Source organism: Carettochelys insculpta, chromosome 21, assembly GCF_033958435.1.
Source record: "Carettochelys insculpta isolate YL-2023 chromosome 21, ASM3395843v1, whole genome shotgun sequence".
Taxonomy (NCBI): domain Eukaryota; kingdom Metazoa; phylum Chordata; order Testudines; family Carettochelyidae; genus Carettochelys; species Carettochelys insculpta.
Genome location: NC_134157.1, coordinates 172,841 through 183,219, shown reverse-complemented (window position 1 = coordinate 183,219; position 10,379 = coordinate 172,841). Strand labels below are relative to the sequence as shown.

The window sequence follows — 10,379 nt, the reverse complement described above, 5'->3', positions numbered from 1 at the left end:
TTTTCATATTTATGGTCTTGTCAGGGGTGGTGTATTCAGAACCCCCTTTATGTTTCACAGGGCAGTGTAAACTTGCGGCCACAGTCAATAGTCCAAGTGCTGTCTGCAGGGCAGCCTGGCCTTGCGGACAGAATCAAGACAGCAAGGTCCTTAATGGATGGGCGCTTTGGAAGGGGGCGGGGTCACAACCACAGACCCCACAGCAGGGAGCTGGTTTCTCACTAAATCACATGGCTAAGCAAGTCCAGCAGTCGCTGCAGCTGTGCGAGGATTGTATTCCCAGCACCCCCACAGAACGTGAAGTTTGCGTCAGCTGGGAACCGGCTGTTTTCCTGGCAGAAGGCCCCTTCTGCAGCCTGGGAAGCAGCAGGAGCATCTGAGCTCCTGGAGCTCCTTTTGAAAGGTAAGTCCTGGGGTTGGGGGGCAGCTGAGGTGGATTAAGCCTGGCTGTTGTTTGGGGCTGTGGCAGGGGAGTAGCGGGATGAAGGCTTGGGGGGGTTAAAGCTGCAGATGGTGAAGTTGAGCCAGGGCCATGCAGCCCTGCAGAGGATTGAGCTGGAGCTGAACATAGTGGGGGTGAGTCAGAGCTGCACGGTGGGTGGTGATCCAGAGCCATGCAAGGGCTTGAACTGAGACTGCACAAGGCCAGGTGTGGTGAGCCAGGGCCAAGGGGGCGGGATTTTGAGTTTGCTTAAGGTGCATTAACCAGTGAAACCTAAACCTCCCACACACCTGAACCACTGAAACGTAACCCCCCTGCTACCCTGTGCACTCCCAACTGCCAAAACTCAACCCCCCCGCCAGCCCTGCAGCCCCAAACCTAAACCTCTGACACACCTGAACCACCGAAACGTAACCACCCCTCTGCCCCGTGCACCCTGAACTGCCAAAACGTAACGCCCCCACAAGCCCTGCAGCCCCAAACCTAAACATCCCATACACCTGAACCACCGAAACATAACCCCCCCACCCTGTGCACCCCGAACTGCCAAAACTTAACCCCCCCGCCAGCCCTGCAGCCCCAAGCCTAAACCTCCCACACACCTGAACCACTGAAACGTAACCCCCCCAGCTGCCCCGTGCACCCCGAACTACCATAACTCAACTCCCCGCATGTGACCACTATTATTCTAATGAGGTGCTGCATATGCATGGCAGAGCTTCATTAACATCTGTTGAAATGGCTCATTAGTATGCCCCTTTTGAAAGTGTAGCCACGGCCTAAGTGATTAGCTCTTCTGAGAAAGTTTTGATATCGATTTCATAGTGCTGAGAATTACTTTTTTTAAAGCACGTGTGAGGAGAGAGAATAAATCCGGTGTTTAAACATTTCTATGTTCTGAAGTTGTTGAAAGAATTCTAGTGTTCTGTTATGCACACACACATTTCTTTGTTATAACCTGTTGCAAATGTTTAGGCTGGAGCCTGGTTCTGCTTTTCTACTTTTTTCCCTACAGCTATGTCTGCACTGGAGAGGTTTTTTTCAAAAAAGCTGCAGCTCTTTCAAAAAGTCCTGTGGAGCATTGACACACGAAGCCTGTGACTACACTGCCCAGCCCTTTTGGAAGTGGCATGGAAATGTGGCCAATAGGAAATGCAAATGAGGTGCAGATTTAAATATTGCGTGTCTTAGTTGCATAACCACTCAGGACCTCAGTTCTGGAAGAGCTGAAATTGAAAGTCCCAGTTGTGAGTGCAGCTGCTTCCCTCTCCTCTAGCAGCTGAGCCGGTGAAGGACTCCCCCCAGTTTTTATAAGGGCCCCCATCTGCATGTGTCAGGGCAAGCAGTGGCTTCAGGATGCGAATGAGGGGAGGGCAAGGTACCATACAGCAGCAGGTCAAGCTTCTGTAGCGTAGTCGTTATTCCATTTACCTGACGCACAAAAGGTCCTTCCTTCAAAACCAGGCAGAAGCCTCAATGCCTCTGTTTTTCGAGCTCACCCTTATGCCCACAAGGGCTCGTCTCTTTCTGCCTTAACCTTTCCCTCTGATAAGCCCAACGCCCCTGTGACAGGAGTTGAACCAGACCCTGCTCTACAGCAGGAGAGCCCAGCAGGTGCATTGCAGCTCGTGCACAGAAACCGTGTCCCTGCACGTACCTGAAGACTTTTCCCTCACTGATGTCCCTGGCGAAGAACCACAGAGCTGTCTTTGCCTCTCAGCCAACAAAAGCTGTGCCAGGCAAGTGCCCCTGCCCTCTCCCACACCTTCCCTCCCAGCCACAGCCTGCTCCTGAACCTGCCTCCCACCCCAGCCTGCTCCCCATCCGCCCCCTCCCTCACAGACTGGCCTGGCAGAGAAGGGGCCAAGCCAGCTGGAGTTGCTGTGCTAACGGAGCAGCTGGAAAGGAGCAGAGCATGTCAGGAGCAGACACAAAGGCTGCAAACCCTGCCGATGGCCGGCCATGGCCCTGGTCTGTATCCACCCAGCAGGGACACATGGAGAGAGGTGGTGCAGGGCCCAGCCCCAGAGCAGAGACTGACCATGGCCGGGCTGTGCTGCTCCCAGGGCAGGGCACAACAGGGCCCTGCTCACCCCAGGAAGCAGCACTGCAGGGTACAGGAGTGAGCGTAGCCCTGTTGGGCAAAACCTGCCCCTCCTGTGTCCCCGGCCGGCCAGCGAGTGGCAGAAAGGTTCCTGGCAGGGTGAAGTTGGGCCATACAAAAAGGTTCCAGGCATGTTGGGTGAGGTGGCTGAGAGGTGAAGGCAGCGGACTGCTAATCCATTGTTCTCTGAATGCACGTGTGCAAATCCAGTTCTTATCGAACCTTTCCAGTCACCAGCTGGCTGAGCTTTGTTGAGTTCCAGTCCTATTGTGTGATGCTACTTCCACTACAGCTGAGCCTGCTGCCTCCCAGCTCCTGTGCTGGGCAGAATCCAAGTACAGGCCATCTGTGTGAGGCTGAGCTGAGCTATGGCTGCAAGGGGTGGGATGATTTCATTTGCCTCACAGACCCCAGCCTTTCTCCAGTGTCAGCCCAGCAGTGCTGTGTTCACCTCACTCCCCTGCAGTGCTGCTGCCCAGGGAGAGCAGAGACACAAACACTGCCAGGGTGCAGGGGTGCAGTACCCAGCCAGACATGGGGGCCAGGTGAGGGCAGCCCTGGTTTAGCTGCAGCCAGTGACATGGGCAGCTGCCTCTGAGGAAGGGCCTGTTCCCAAGGCTGAATCAGGGGCTCTGGTCTCTCCCAGCTCCTGGACTGGGCAGTGCACATCTGGGAAAAGAGCAGATACTTGCCCAGGGGAAAGAATGTTTCTCTGCCCCAACTTCAATAGGTCCTTCCACAGCAGCAGCTACAGGCCCTGAGGCAGGTCTCCATTCAACTGTGCCACCCTGGGCAAGCCCTGAGTTCTTCTGTGCTTCTCAGCAGCTGGGGATGCCTCTTTGGGACACATCTCCTATCCCACTGCTAAAAGGAGCCCTGCAGTAAAGAAGCCCCACTTGGAGATTGGCTGATTTTGTTCCACCTTGTGATGCTGGCCTCAGCATGCATGCTGCTTTTGGGGTGCGTTTGGTGGAGGGGAGAAGCTAGGTCGGGGGGCTCTTTATGGAAGTCCTCTGGCCACATGTAGTCATGGTCCTCCCTTCTTCTTCAGCTGTCCTGAGGTGCTCTGTGGCATTGGAGCCATCCCATGGATGTGTCAGTACCAACAGATGCACCTCCGGGTGCCCGAAGGAGGACAGGTGAGCTGGGCTGCTGCCCGGAGCCATCAGGCCCACCAAGAGTGGGTCCATGTCTGGGAGGCCCTATGGGAGTACTTTGACTGGGGTGGTCCCAGTGAGCACCACCCAGGCCATCCCTGGTGTATCCCCTGCACACTCACACCACCGCCTGCACACCGCCCCCACCACCCACTGACCATCCCCACCACCCACTCACTGTCCCCATCACCCACACGCCACCCCACCACATGCACACTGCCCCCACCACCCACTGACCATCCCCACCACCCACTCACTGTCCCCATCACCCACACACCAGCCCCACCACATGCACACTGCCCCCACCACCCACTGACCAACCCCATCACCCGCTCACTGTCCCCACCACCCACACACCAGCCCCACCTCCTGCACACCGCCCCCACCACCCACTGACCACCCCCACCACCCGCTCACTGTCCCCATCACCCACACACCAGCCCCACCACATGCACATTGCCCCCACCACCCGCTCACTGCCCCCACATGTAACACGGGTGTGTGTGAAAATAAAATTGATTCCTTGTTAAACAACCAAAAACCTCACCGCTGAGTATGGAACATAACAAACACCATCATAACTCAGTATGGACATGGGGGGAAACGATATATACTAACTATTTACATGGGGGGACAGGGGCGCATGGGACTGCCCAAGGGTGTGGGTGCTGATGGGCACTGGTGGCCGTGGCCTAATCCGTGAGCTGTCGTCTGCTAGGCCCAGGCATGCCAGGGTCATGCCCTGGGGGGGTGTGTGTGCCCTGTGGGGTACGTGCCTGACAGTCCACCCCCATGGTCAGGGAACGCCCGTTGGGCAGATGCCTGGCTGGAGCTGTAGGAGGAGATGTCCAGCACAAGCTCAGCCTCATTGTTGGACCACTTGGACGGTGGAGTGACTGGTTCCTGCTCTGGCCCTGGGGGTGTGGGGCTGGGCTCCGGTCCAGACTCAGGCTCCACGTCCTGCTGTGTCTCCTCAGCCATGGCATCAAGGAAGGCCGGGGAGAGGAGGTGTTGCTGGGGCCCAGGATGGCGATGAGCTCGCAGTAATAGGGGCAAGTGGTGGGAACAGCCCCACACCAGCTGGCCGAGTCCTGCGCCCAGGCGTAACCCTGCTGCAACTCCTTGACCTTACTCCTGATACGGTGAGGGGTGCGGACAGGGTGACCGCGGGTGGTCAGGCTCTTGGCCAGCTGGGGAACACGTCTGCGTTCTGCTGCTTGCTCCCCATTACGTGGAGCACCTTCTCCTCACTCAGAGCCCCAGAGGTCACGGAGCTCAGAGTCAGTCCAGGAAGTGCTCCTAACAGCCGAGTGCTGCCATTGCGGACCCCACTATTTCGAAGTAGAGGGACGTGGAATGTCTACACACGTCCTACTTCGATGTCAGATGTCGACGTAGGGCTCTGTTCCCATCTTCTGATAGGAGCTGCAGCTTTGACATCACACTGGCTAACATCGATTGCAGCTTTGAAGTAGCGTGTCTCATGTGGAGATGTGGCACATGCTATTTCGAAGTTGTGCTTGCTACTTCCATCTCGCTTTCTCGTGTAGATGCACCTTTTGTGTTCTTTCCCAATAACTACAAATTGCCCCATGTGCCCTTTCCATGTGAGAGCCATCTAGTGACTGACACTCACCTTTCCACTGCCCTGGCGAGACGGGCGGCAGGAGTGAAGAATCAGAACATTCCAAGCAGAAATCTCCATCCCTCCATTGAACACAAACCATCACTGCCCCTGTCCAATAACACTTTTCCCATCACACTTTTGAACCCGCAATCTCTTGTCCTTATGTAAGTGAATAACAAGAGCTCCTCATTTCCTCACCATCCCCTGGACAGTTGGAGCTGATTTGTACACCCAGTGCCCACCTGGAGCCAATGCAGAAAGATGGGAAGCTACCGAGCACTGAAGAGGGACAGGCAGCTGGGGAGAGGATTTCTTCTCTCCGCCTTGTGCAGGTGGGAATAGAGACGAAGAGAAGAAAATCCTCTTCCACTCTCTGAAGATGATGAAATACCAGTTTGCAGAAGAGACCAGAACAAGAACACACATTTCCTGCCTTAGACCAGGACGTCAGGGACAGCTGTTAGAGAACTGCTCAATCAGCTGAGAGCATGAGTGCAAGAAGGAAAGCGCCCAGTATGGGGCTTGAACCCATGACCCTGAGATTAAGAGTCTCATGCTCTACCAACTGAGTTAGCCAGGCCAGAAAGATGGAAGCTTACCATCTCCTATCACAGAGGAGAAGGAGTCAAATGTGCATGTCACCTGACTCAGTCAAATGTGCGTGGCAAAGTGCTCACAAGGGCCAGACTCCAGTCTCTGTTCTTTGGGCTGCCGGAGGTGAGATGCGAAGAAAACAGATGGTTGGAGTGAATCTTGGCCAAGCCTCTCACTGCTGCTGCGAGCTCTCCCGAACACCTCACACACCTATGGCCATTTCTGCACAACAAATTAACGCTGACACCGTTTACCCCAGCGCAGAGCCGGTGCAGGCAGTCGAACACGTTTCTTTTTCATACAGAGAGAACACGCAGTTGAAGAGAGTTTTCCGTGGGAAATTGCCTGTTAGTGACTCTCCAGAGGAAGGGGCATTAGTGGCTCACAGGCGTTTGTGCTTTACAACGCTGGGCGAAGGGAGTAGAAAGGGGGACCTGATTCACTCACCCTTCAGTTCCACTGGGGAGGGCAGAACCCTAACCGAGTGTTTCCTGCCTTCAATGTGCCCAGCACCAGCTGGATCAGGCTCTGACCTGCCCCAGATGAACGTCGGTCGCCCAGCGCAGTAAGTTATGGGGCAGGAGAAGGGGACAAAGTGGCTCCTCCTCATGCTCGTTTTCCTCACCCTGATTCCTCTCCAGCCCCGTGGGCAGAGCTGAGGAAGGAGAGTCCCTGCGGCAAAGCCCCGGGGGTGTCTGAGATGTCACCTGCCCTGCAGCCTGTCCCGCGTGGCTGTTGTCATGGCCTCTCTGTGAGGTCATCACCTTCCAACTTCTTTTAACCAATCAGCTGAGGTGCTGTAAGAGGCCCTTGTGATGTCACTACCACACCTACCTGTACCCTGCAGGGTTCATGTCCTGCCCCTGGCAGCCCCTTTGCATGGCTGAGCTCCCACCCCTGTGTCACCCCCAATCACTCAGGGACATTCTGGGGCTCAACTCGGCTGCGCGTGGGAACACCAGAGGCTGCTCTGTGCCACAGGCTGTTTGCAGAGATCACCTCGTCTGACCTCCTTGCACATCACAGGCCTCCTGTATGGCGCAGTCGGGAGCAGGGCACCAGAGTGCACACCAGACAGGCACTTGGTCTGCACTGGAAGGTGCCCAGGGCTACAGAAAGCCTCATGCCCCTGGGGCATCTGGAGGACTTTAATGCAGTGACCGGAAGGGAAAGGACCCAAAGTCCACTCTTGTGGGTCTGCATCATAATTCACATGCAGAACAACTCTGTGTTCAGGTCTGTACATTTCACAGTTTTATTTCTCTCTCAAGCTGAAATTGAATTCTTTGAGCAGTGAGTTCTACAATTCCTAATCGGTCCAGAGTAATTACCAATAGATAGATAGAGAGATAGACACCAAAAATCCATCAATCTATCTATCTAATTGGGAATGCAACTACATGTCATAAAATTCCTTCCCTTTAACTTTAATTAAATTGAATTCCCCTTTAATTGCACCAAGGGAGATTTCGGTTGATACATTAGGAAATATTTCCTATCAGGGCAGTTAAGCACTGGAATAAAATGCCTTGGGTAAAGGCAAAATCTCCATCTTTGGAGATATTTTAGAAGTTGGATAAATATCCAACGGGGAATATCTAGATCAGGGATAAGGAAACTTTTTACTTTGGTCCCCACTTTTCATCTCTGAAATTAGGAGCTACCCCACAACCTCTCGAATGTGATCAGAACCTACAGAAATTTCAGTGATGTTCACAGGTTTAAACGCCCATTTGGGTGTGTGAAAGAAAAGAAGTCTGTAAAATAGAAGAACTTTATTCATCAGTGTATAAATGTGATGACACAGACATAGAAACAGTAACAGATTTCATCATTTCTCATTAGACGGATGAGCCTGAGACCCAGCAGGTAACTGGGCTGTGCCCCCCTTATGAAATTTCATGCCCCCTGAGGTTTGCTCACCCCACGATAGATGGTGCTTGGCCCTGCCATGAGGGAAGGGGTCTAGACTTGATGACCACTTCAGGTCTCTTCAATTCTAGAGCCCTATGAGTCTGTGACTCCCACTGGCCCTGGCCCTGCTTCACTTCTTAAGACTTTTGAATTTCTATGCCCTGTTCCTTAGCCTTGGAGTGTCAAGTATTCTCTTTAGTGGCCGGCACATCCTCTGCAGCCCCGGGGGAGGCACTGAAGGGGGAACTCATATCTGCCCTTGACTGCAGGAATTGCCCCTGCGTTTCCCATTGGCCAGGAAGGGGGAACCGCAGCCAATAGGAAGTGGTGTGTGGTGCCTACGAATGACAGGGAGTGCATGGAGCCACTTTCCCCTCACCCCCAGGAGCTGCTGCTAGTGGGAGGTGAACCTGCTTTAGCCCCACTGTGCCACCCCATGGCTGCACCAGAGTTTGATATGCCCCAATCTACACTGCTGCACAAGGGATACTGCAGCTACCCAATGCACTGCAGCCCCTGGAGGGTTTGCTGGAGGCAAAGGGCTGTCTAAGCAGACTCCCTGACCCTGTACATCAGGTCTGGCATCCCCAGGGCCTCTCTGTTCCCTGCCAGCATGGCCCACACAGCACAGAAGGAACACAGGGCTGAGACTGGGGACTCAGGTGCCCAGCTGCCGTTGCAATGAATGGAATGAAACGGGAAATGCTGAGGTGTCCTATGCAGCAGTGCAGTCAGCATATGGGTAAGGATGGCCCTGCCACCGGATATTTAGCTGGCAGAGAGCAATCTGGAGCTCTGATAGGAGGAGACACCAGCACGCACATGTGGTGAGGCTGGCCAGCCTGTTGGAAAGGGGCTTTGGCCATCTCCATCCCTCCCCTCGCTTGGCTACTTACTTCATAGGGTGTCATAAGGAGGAGAGAGAAAACTTGCTCCTCTTGGCCTCTGAGGATAGAACAAGAGGCAATGGTCTTAAGCTGCAGCAGGGGAGGTTTAGGCTGGACATTAGGAAAAAGTTCCTAACTGTCAGGGTGGTCAAACACTGGAATAAATTTCCTGGGCAGGTTGTGGATTCTCCATCTCTGGAGATATTTAAGAACAGGTTACAGAGCTGTCTGTCAGGGGTGGTTTAGATGGTACTTGGTCCTGCCATTGGGGCAGGGGGCTGGACTCGATGGCCTCTCAAAGTCCCTTCCAGTCCTAGTGTCCTATGATTCTATCACTGATTCACCTGACTGAGAAGCACTTGGGCCCTGGGCACAGCCTGACCAGCCTTTCCCCATCCCAGGAGATGATGTTGATCACAAGGTTCTTGTCCAGTCCTCATTGTGTTGACCTGACGGACAAAATTCTTGCTGTCCAAATACACCCCACCGGGGCAGGGTCTCCAGCCCATGAGGCAGAGGAAGGCTTAATAGTCACCATCTCTACAAAAGGGACAGGCTTCCAAGTGGGTCTGGACCAGGGGAGGCTGGGGCTTGCCTGGACCCAGCTTCCCAAAACACAAAGGCAGCCCCCCATAAGCTCTCACTGCACCGCACGCTACCCCAGGAAGGGGCAGCAGGAGCACACTGCCAAGTGGCACCTGCCCTCCACAGCAGCTCCAGTGGTTTTCTTTGCCCTCCGTTTCCTCCCCAGTTCTGCTGGCCTCAAAGCTCTAGGAATCAGGGAAGTCATAAACACAGGACACCACTGCCCCAGCCAATCATGGTCCCCAGCACTTCTGCAGAGGTTGTTGTGGAACTCTGGAAATCCTCTTCAGAGACATTCAAGTGTCTAAGTGTCTGGCTGTGCTACACAAATTAGTTCAGAGATGTTAAGGGTGGTGCGACCTCATTCGTCTGATGGGGTGGGATGCTCAGCAGGGTCAGGTACATACCCTACAGGGGACACACCTCCGTGCCACAGGGCGTTGGCAGCAGACATGACCTGGAGCCCACACATCCCCAGGGGACCCCGAGCCGCAACTGCCCAGCCACAGCACGGTCGCAGGATGGCGGCATGGCCAACAGCACCCTGCTCAAATTGCCACACATTCTGGGTGCACATGGCCCAAGCTCAAAGATCCACCTGGCCCTGTGTGAGCCAGGGCTGCCCATTGCAACAGCCTGTCCCTGGAGCAAGAAGCTGGGACTTGGGGCATGTGCCTCAGTGCTGTGAGCTGCACCCCAGAAAGTCCCTTGCTGCATTGCAGAGCTTGTCTACATGAGCCGGTGGCATCAACTCACTTCCATTCTTATTACAGCAGCCCAGAGGCTTTCCAATTCAGGCGGCCTGGATTCCCCCTCTGCCAGCTGCCAACTCCTCCTGGGAGCCACAGATCTGATCCCAGGGCAAGAGGCAAATCCCCTGGGACCATATCCCAGCCCCAGCTCCCCGTGTGGAGCAGACACAGCAGGGCTCACACTCAGCAGAAGAGCTGCCCTGGGGCATCTGCCTGGGCTCATGGGGGCAAATGCCATGGAGCTAAACTCTGCAGTGGGACATTGGAGCTGTGGCTGGAGCCTGGGCTCACAGACCCTCCCCCCGCGGGGGGTGTCA

General features: G+C 54.7%; 1 non-coding gene across 1 annotated transcript; it reads right to left on the bottom strand.

The window, feature by feature from the left end:
* Positions 1-5,837: 5,837 nt before the first annotated feature.
* On the bottom strand, positions 5,838-5,910 carry TRNAK-CUU (transfer RNA lysine (anticodon CUU)). Its single transcript has one exon. It is a non-coding gene; the product is annotated as a tRNA-Lys (tRNA).
* Positions 5,911-10,379: the final 4,469 nt, after the last annotated feature.